General features: G+C 43.9%; 1 pseudogene; it reads right to left on the reverse strand.

The window, feature by feature from the left end:
- Positions 1-4374: 4374 nt before the first annotated feature.
- On the reverse strand, positions 4375-4796 carry LOC116557028 (annotated as a pseudogene).
- Between the last annotated feature and the right edge of the window lie 3935 nt (positions 4797-8731).

The raw sequence follows: 8731 nt of genomic DNA on the forward strand, positions 1-8731 counted from the left end.
GCAGCAGGTTGACCCAGTGTGAGTTACAAATCCCAGGCTTACTGCCCAGCTGACTTCTAACTGGGTTCAACTAATGGAAGACAAGGGCAGAAGATCAGGGTGAGAAGGGAGAGGGCATAGAGTATTTCTCCCCTTCATTCTCCCTGCTTTGGCACCATATTTACATAGGGCCAATTTCACCTTTTTCTTCAACCATTGTTTCTTTCAACTGGGAGGCCATAGGACCATAGTCCCAGCTCCAACAGAGCCTTAATGATGGTATTTTCTCCCCTTTCCTACTCAGTGCTAAGGGTCGTAATGTTACAGTTAAGAGTCATAGTAGCAGTTTATGAAGCATTTAGTAGGCCTAATAACCTTTGAAATTATACATTTCTTTCATAAGTTTCCTTTCATGAATCTTTATGACTTACACAGATCACCTATGACATGCTTGGATTTTCTGACCTATCCTAAACATCTGTCTTTTTAAACAACTAGTCATTTTCACTCTGGGGCAAGAATTTACCATATAAAATTATCTCTCATATAAACCCTTTTAATTTATAACATTCCTTATCAAACATACCTTTTTACATTTACAATATTTGAATTAGACCAAAGTCATTATCCTTGTTAGGAAGTTTTGGTTTGCACTGCATAAGACCTGTGAAGGAGGAGTAGTTAAAGAGGTTATCTAGATGCTGTGTAAGTTTTTCCCTCTCAAGAGATTGTTCAGTTAGATTTTTGCTAGGACTTGTCTGAATAATCGTGGGCCATTTTTAAACCCCTAAGATAGGAATGACCAGGTTAAAGTTATTGGTTACAAATAGAGCTATCAGAGAGAAAGATGAATTCAGAGATTGGGTAAATATTAATCAGGCACCCATCTTGGAGAGTATATTTTTGCCCTAAAGAGGTGGGAAACTTTTCTTTTGGAAGGTTGGGGGGCCATTTGCCCATTACCCAACAGGATTTGAAAGAGAGTTGCTCAGAGAAAGAGATTGGCACAAAGTAGCTCTTGAACCCAAAAGGGATTTATAATATATAATTTTACTTGCTGCCTCCAGAGTCACTCATGGCTTTTGTCTTGTTGATGACAATGTCTGCTTTGGAAGCCAACCAGAGCAGAGAGCCCCTTCAGCTCAAGTCCATCAGGGGTTGGGATTCTTTCCCAGGAGCCCTTTGGCCCCAAGGGCAGTCTCATTTTCAGTGGCTGAACTTGTGGCAGAGGGGGCAAGTCATGCGGGGCTTTTCCCATTTTTATTATTGGGGCAGTTTGCCTTTTAGCGGCCTGGCTTCCTGTACTGATGGCAGTTACACACGAGGGTATTCTGAGGGCAACCTGGAGGGGGCTGGAGAGCTTTTAAAGCAGCCAATAGTTTAGCCTGTTTCTTATCCCTGCATTTCTCCTTTGGCCTAGCCCTGTCTTCCTTATTCTGTTTTCAGTTAAGGAGGTTAATCTGAGGATTTCCTGCATAAGGGCATGGATTCTAAGGCCAACTTTTGTAAATTTTTTTTCCAGTTCATTTTTAGGCCAATCAGTATTACCAACATAACCTGGTTTTTTTGGTTTAAGGTTTTGGGGAATGACACTTTTCCCAGTTCTTGAGGAGATATCCAAGGGGCATGTTTACGGCATGGAGATGTGATTACCCACTTGCAAAGAGAGAACAGAGGAGAAAAAAAGGAAAAAGAAGGCATCCACTTTACTTTCCTATTATCCTCAATGGGGGGTTCCCTGTTCATCCTTAGGTTGTCCTTAGGGTTCTGGAATAAACTAGTCTTACCATGTTCCCTTAACTTTGGTCCCATCTCATCACAATTACCCACTTGAGAACAGAGGAGATACTGAAGTGAACAGTGGCCCCCCCTGTTCATCCCTGGGGTTCTGGCATGAACTGGTCTTACTGTGTGCCCCTAACCTTACCTTCATCTCTGTTCTAATAGTAATCTGTTAGCCTGGGACCAGCCTTCATCTTTGTCCTCTGGGTCTCTTGTGCCTGAAGCCTTGGCCAGCCTATATCCTTGTCTCTATTTCCTTATAGTGTCTCTCACTCAGAGAATTTTAGAAACAAAATGGTTACCTCTTTTCTTAGATTCCTATTTCCCACATTCTTTAAGTAGAAGAGAAGCCTGTTTTTCAGCTAACTGCTGCAAGGAGGCTGGACTTCCCTCCCTTTGAATATGACCTTGAAGGTCTTGATTCACATTCGGAAGCGTGTGGAAGTGATTAGAGAAATGGAGGCTACAGGAAGAAGTGGGAGAAAGCAAGAGGAATACCCCTGGAAAGCTTCCATATGCTCACAAAAACAGCAGCACTCGGATTCAAGAGGCCAACATTTATTTGCCCTCTTGACATAAAGGAGTAACATCCAGAGGACTTTGGGATTAGAGTAAGAATGGATAAATGGCAAAAGAAGAATTTCCCTCCTCCCAAAGGAGTGCTTTCTCAAAAAAGCACATAAATGGAGGGTCCTTAAAGGACCACATAGTGAGACCCTATGCAGACAGACAAACTGCTTCAAAAACAATCAGAAAACTCAGCCCTGGGCGTATCAGGGATGAAAAGTATATGATAAGTCATAAGAAGCTGGCAGAGCTGGAATTCCAATTAGTGTCTGTCCTGGCAATATGCCAGCAGACATGGGCCATGTTTGAGGTCATCTGAGCTGGTAGGCTAAAAACAAGTATAAATCTCAGGGGATATCTGCAAGACAGCCCATATCTTTGCTGCCACACAAAGTCAGTAAGAGCCACAGCAAATAACAGGGGGTGTGTGTTTCAGAAGTCATGTGGCAAGCAGGCAGTGTGTGTTTGTGGGAAAGAGCCACTTTTAATTGAAAAAGCAGAGGAAACCCCAGGCATTGCACAGTTTCAGGCTTTAGCCTTACCACTTTCATCAGCCTCCTGTTTAGGAGGGCCATTAGTGCCTCAAGGTCCTTTCTACCCCTACAAGCCATCCATCAGGGTGAGCCGTGAGATTAGCTTGGGGGAGCAGAGCCACCGTGGTGGACAGGAATCATTCTGGGAGTTGGTTAGTAAGCAGAAGAATGAAAGGGGAGAAGAAAACTGTGTATAGGGCTTAAATGCCACTAGCCAAGGAAAGTGAGATGGAGAGATGACTTACCACTGGAGCATGTATCCAAGTCAGACAGCACCAAAGTACGTTAGTGTTGGAAGTTATCTGGTCATATGGCACCAAAGCATGTTACTCGCAGTGAATCCATTTGGGTCTTCAACAACCTCAATTCTTGCTTCCTCAGAAGAAAGAATTCAATTGAAGGGCATAAGGCGGAGTGAGAGACATGCAAGTTTTAGAGCAGGACTGAAAGTTTGTTAAAAAGCTTTAAAGCAGGAACAAAAAAAAGTAAAGTACACTTGGAAGAGGGCCAAGTGGGCAAGAAAGCAGGTAGTATGGTTATAAGAAAGCTTCAAGCACTGCACAGAATGTGCAAGGCCTGAAGTAGACATAGAACTTAACATGTCTGAGAAATCTAGAAACCAGGGAAGCTAGATGGCTGAGAACAAGGAGAATGGTAAAAGGTACTATGGATAACAATTCAGGGACCAATTTACTACAGATTTTGCATCCATGTAAAATAAAATAAATATTTTGGTCATTGTCTTAAGAGCAACCGGAGGCCATTGAATGATTTTAAGCATATGATTGATTTAAAAAAAAAAAAAAAAACCTTGTGTTTTTACATAATAACTGACTGCCATGGAAAGGATGGTTTGTAAGAAAAAAGTGAGATATGAATTTAACGGGGTAGAAGATTTCTCATTCAGGCAAGTGATCAGGGTAGCCTCAACCAGGTTGGAGATAGTGGAGATAGACAAAAAAGGACAAATTTGCGAGATGTTTAAAATTGCCAGGACTTTATGAAAAGTAGGATAAGAAAGAGGGAAGTATCAAGAATGGATCCTAAATTTCCAGCTTGGGCAAGTGGATGAAGCCTTTCCTGAGACAGGGACCACTGGAGGAAGTCCAGGTTTAGAGGGAGGAATAACACATGTTTAGTGTAAGATGCACAGCATTGGAATGACTTTTAGACTGGACACCCAGGTGGCTGAATCTCATAGACAGAGGCAGAAATTTTCTGGCTGACATAGTGAGTGAGGAGGAGGGAGAAAAGAATGAGATTGGAAGAGGATTCTTTTTCTTTTTTAAACAGAGCTAGATGAGGTTTTATTTTGGACAAAAAAAAAAAAAAAACAATTGAATTGTTTGTAGCTGGAGGAATGGGCAAAGGTGGTCCCCCTGTGGGTGGGCTGAGAGCTAGGGCTGAGCCTCAGGTGGGTCTCCTGTCCCCTGTGCTCACCTGCACAGGTGCCTCCCTCCCCGGCTCTGAAACAGCCTCAGGAGGGCAGGCTGGGAGGGGCTGCCGCAGCTATTCACTTGGGCAGGACATCAGAGGACTCTAACACCAGCTTCCCATCACGGGTCTCTATTTTCTTCACAACATGGCCTTGGTGGAGCTGGTGCAGCGGAGGGAGCTGGAGCCCGCACCAGAGCCAAAGCTGGAGCACAGGCCATAGCAGAGGCTGGGGCTTGTGAGGCCCCCATAGGCCGAGCTCAGACCAGCGGAATAGCGGCTGGTGGTCTTGGTACAGATACTCATGTTCTGCATCCCAGACTGCAGCCGGCTCTCCTCACCCTCCAGCAGCTTCCTGTAGGTGGCGATCTCGATGATCAGGGCCAGCTTGACGTTCATCAGCTCCTGGTACTCACGCAGCTGCCGCGCCATGGCCTGCTTGGCCTGCTGCAGGGCAGCCTCCAGCTCAGACAGCTTGGCGTTGGCATCCTTAACCTCCAGCTCCCCATGCTGCTCGACATCTGCGATGCCGGCCTCCAGGGAAGCCCTTTAGCCTTTGAGGCCCTCAATCTCAGCCTGGAGCCGGCGGATGTTGCGGTTCACCTCGGAGATCTCAGTCTTTGTAGCCGCAGGTCATCCCCGTGCTTCCCAGCCAGCGTCTGCAGCTCCTCAAACTTATCTGGTGCATGCTCTCTGCCTCAGCGCGGCTGCGGTTGGCGATCTCCTCGTACTGCGCCTTGATCTCAGCGGTGATGTTGTCCATGTGCAGGGAGCGGTGTCTGAGATCTGGGACTGCAGCTCCAGGGTCTCCTCTTCCTACAGCTGCCTGAGGAAGTTGATCTCGTCAGTCAGCCCTTCCAGGCGAGACTCCAGCTCTACCTTGTTCATGTAAGATTTATCTACATCTTTCTTGATGAGGACAAATTTATTCTCCATCTCTGTATGCTTATTGATCTCGTCCTCACACTTATTCTTTTTTTAAATGATGGGGTTTCACCATGTTGGCCAGGCTGGTCTTGAACTCCTGACCTCAGGTGATCCACCCACCTCGGCCTCCCAAATTGCTAGGATTACAGGCGTGAGCCACCGCCCCCAGCGTCATACTTACTCTTGAAGTCCTCCACTGGCCCCTGCATGTTGCCAAGCTCCTCCTCCAGCTTCAGCTTCTTCTGGCCCAGAGTCTACAGCTGCCGCCTACGGTTGTTGCTGTAGCCCTGGGACATGCTGTCCATGTTGCTCCTAGCAATCTTCCACTGTCGCAGGAGGCCTCACTTGGTCTCCAGATCTTGTGCTGCTGCTCCAGTAACCATACTTTGTTGATGAAGGAGGTGAACTTGCTGAGGGTCTTGATCTGCTCCTTCTCCTGGGTGTCATGGCCTGGATGTTGGGGCCCATCTCCAGATTAAGGGGGCTCAGAAGGCTCTGGTTGACCGTGACAGTGGTGATGCCTTCCATGCCGCTGGCCCCACCATAGCCTTCACCCAGGCCACCCCTGACGCGCTGCTGCCCACTTGGGAGAAGCTCAAGCTGATGCAGGCACCAGGCCTACTAGTGTAGGAGGGGCTGTTGAAGGCCCGGAGGCCAGAGGTGGACACCTTATAGGACTTCCGGGTCACCCTGATGGGCAGAAGTGGAGGCAGGAGTGGAGCAGGAGTGGAGGCAGTTGGGCGGACCCAGGCAGAGATTCCAGAAGGAGCAGAGAAGCTGCTTCTTGGAAGAGGGTTTTTAAGAGGTTTACAGCGTAACCAAAGTGAGCATTGTGATTAATCCACGGGGCTTTGGATGAAACACATCATGCATTTTAGAAACATTTATCAAAGGTTTTAAGTGCCCTTGAATCTCTGCTGCTCATTCCTTTACCTAAGTTGTAGTTATACTACCTTTTTGTGAAAGGGAATATTCTACTTCTCTTTTCCTATTTCCATCTTGTTGAAAGAAATTAAGAAAAAAAAAAAAACATATTTTTCTCATATTCCAAATAAAATACATTTCCATTTTCCAGTAATCAGTTATGAATTTAGTTATACAAATGATAGATTTTATTTATAAAATTTTGAATAGAGTTTCCTTTGTGGTGGCTCTTAATTTTGAGATGTCATGGGTCTTTGAGAATCTGATGAAATAATAGACTCTTGTCTCAGAAGAAGGTAAATATACCCACATGCAAAATTTTGGAATCAAAGTAATGAGGCCAGAGACCCCCTTGAAGTCCATCATCTATGCAAAGATTCCCTAGAGACTGGAGAGGAAATCCTCTTACTTTAAAGGATCACAGAAAAAAAAAGTGTTTGCTATTTTTATCTTTTTTTCATTTATTTTTATCTTAATTTTAATGATAGACGGCTTTGATTTTGGATGCATTAGGTATTTTTTAAAGACTTGAATTCCTGATATTTAACATATGTTTTGTTTCAGAGCTCATGGCTTTTAATGGTTATACATTTTGATACTTTTCATGGCATTGAGCTTCTCCACAAATGACACAATAGAAGATCAAAGAAGTTTTGAAGAGGGGAAAAAAGTGAACCTTGATTTCACAGTAACTATCTCTAGAGAGTAACTTTCAACCTGATAAATTTTTCCTTTGGCAATCAAATTATTTTTTCTTTGTGTGCAAACACATTTATTTGATTTTTCCTTATTTTTTTCCCCTGGAGGAATACACTGAAACCAAGCTGGAAATGAAGTGTGAGAAATCTTTTCTAGACCTTTATCTAAAACATAACAGATTGTAAAAACAGTAATGTAAGACATGCAAAATTAATGTCTCCGCTTTTCCCATAATTTTTTAATAGCAACAATTCTTCCTTCTGACAGTCCCTTACTGAGACTGCGAAGCCACTGTTTTTTATTGTGGGTTTTAGTTTTGGGCATCCCAGTTTATAGCAATACACTGAATATATGCTGGCTTTCTAGCTGGAACGTTGCTTATATAGAGAAGATTCTTCAAAATGTGCATGTAGTCAGATTTGTTTTATATAAAGTCAGTCAATTGGCTGTTCTGGCCACTGATCCCAGGCCCCTGAGAAAGGAGAAATTGATTACTGTGACCCATGCCTGGCACATCGCAGGCCCTCATAAGTAATTGCTGCCACGAAACAAGCCAAGCACGACTTAGTGCTGGTAGAAAATCTAACTCAGAATCGCAGCAGCACCCCTGCTCTCACCCAATGTGAAGGGCAGCCATCCGAGAAGCATCAGGCTGGTGAGACTGGCCTGCTTTGTAAACATTTCCTTACAGAGAAAAAATAAAAATGAAGACAGCAATATTTCCAACCCAAAAGCTGGGCAAAAAGAATGGGAGAGGCTGTAACAGAGTTGCCAAGCCAAGAGCTCAGGATAGCAATAAAGGTAGTGGTTCACAGCATGAAAGAGAAAACACAATTAACAGAATATAATGCTCCTGATGACATGCCAAGGATGTGCCAGATTCTAGATTTATCTCCTAGATATGATAACCCAAAAAGAAGAATAAGGTACAAGATTGTTAAGTAGGTTCATATGTTCAGTTTTTCTCAAATATGTGTTTTTGGAATCCTAAGAGAGGAACATGAACATAGTTATTTCATTTTTTAAATCTTTAGAATCGTCAGCAAGACTACTGTGGTTTTCACGCACATTGACTGTGGCAAGGATCAAATATAGATCCCAGAAATAGTTTCCTTTGCGGTTAGTTCTGAGGGACTGTCACAAGGTAGTGGTCCCTGAGAATTTAAATATTGGGGAATTTTGAGACCAACACATAGCACATCTAGGCATAGATATGCAAAGTTGCCTAAAGCAGTTTATTGCTCCAACGTATAGCTAGAGAGTAGGGAGGAGGGAATTCCCTCTGGGGATGCCGACATTAAATAGTAATATTTCTGCAATACTACAGAGACAAGTCAATCAGACTAGGGAGGCACTGACAAGGACAGCAATAAAGAAAGAAACCTGGCCAGGCGCAGTGGCTCATGCCTCTCATCCCAGCATTTTGGGAGGCTGAGGCGGGCACATCACCTGAGGTCAGGACTTCAAGACCAACCTGGCCAACATGGCGAAACCCCATCTCAACTAAAAATACAAAAATGAGCTGGGCATCCTGGCAGCCGCCTGTAATCCCAGCTACTCAGGAGGCTGAAGCAGAAGAATCGCTTGAACCCAGGAGGTGGAAGTGTACAGTGAGCCAAGATGGCACCACTGCACTCCAGACTGGGTGACAGAGCAAGACTCTGTCTCAAAAAAAAAAAAAAAAAAAAAAAAACGACAAAAAAACAAACCTGTAATATTAACAAAAACTCATATTTATTGAGAACTTAATGTGTGGAGCCTCAGTACTATTCAATCCTTGTATTTATTTAATTTCATAAGTATCAGCATTTTTCCTATTTTACGCATGAGAAGATTGAGTCTTAGAGCAAATAAATAACCTGCTCTGTTCACACAAAGTAAGAAAG

This window comes from Sapajus apella, unplaced genomic scaffold (genome assembly GCF_009761245.1).
Source record: "Sapajus apella isolate SASKATOON/1434 unplaced genomic scaffold, GSC_monkey_1.0 scaffold2, whole genome shotgun sequence".
NCBI classification, from domain to species: Eukaryota; Metazoa; Chordata; class Mammalia; order Primates; family Cebidae; genus Sapajus; species Sapajus apella.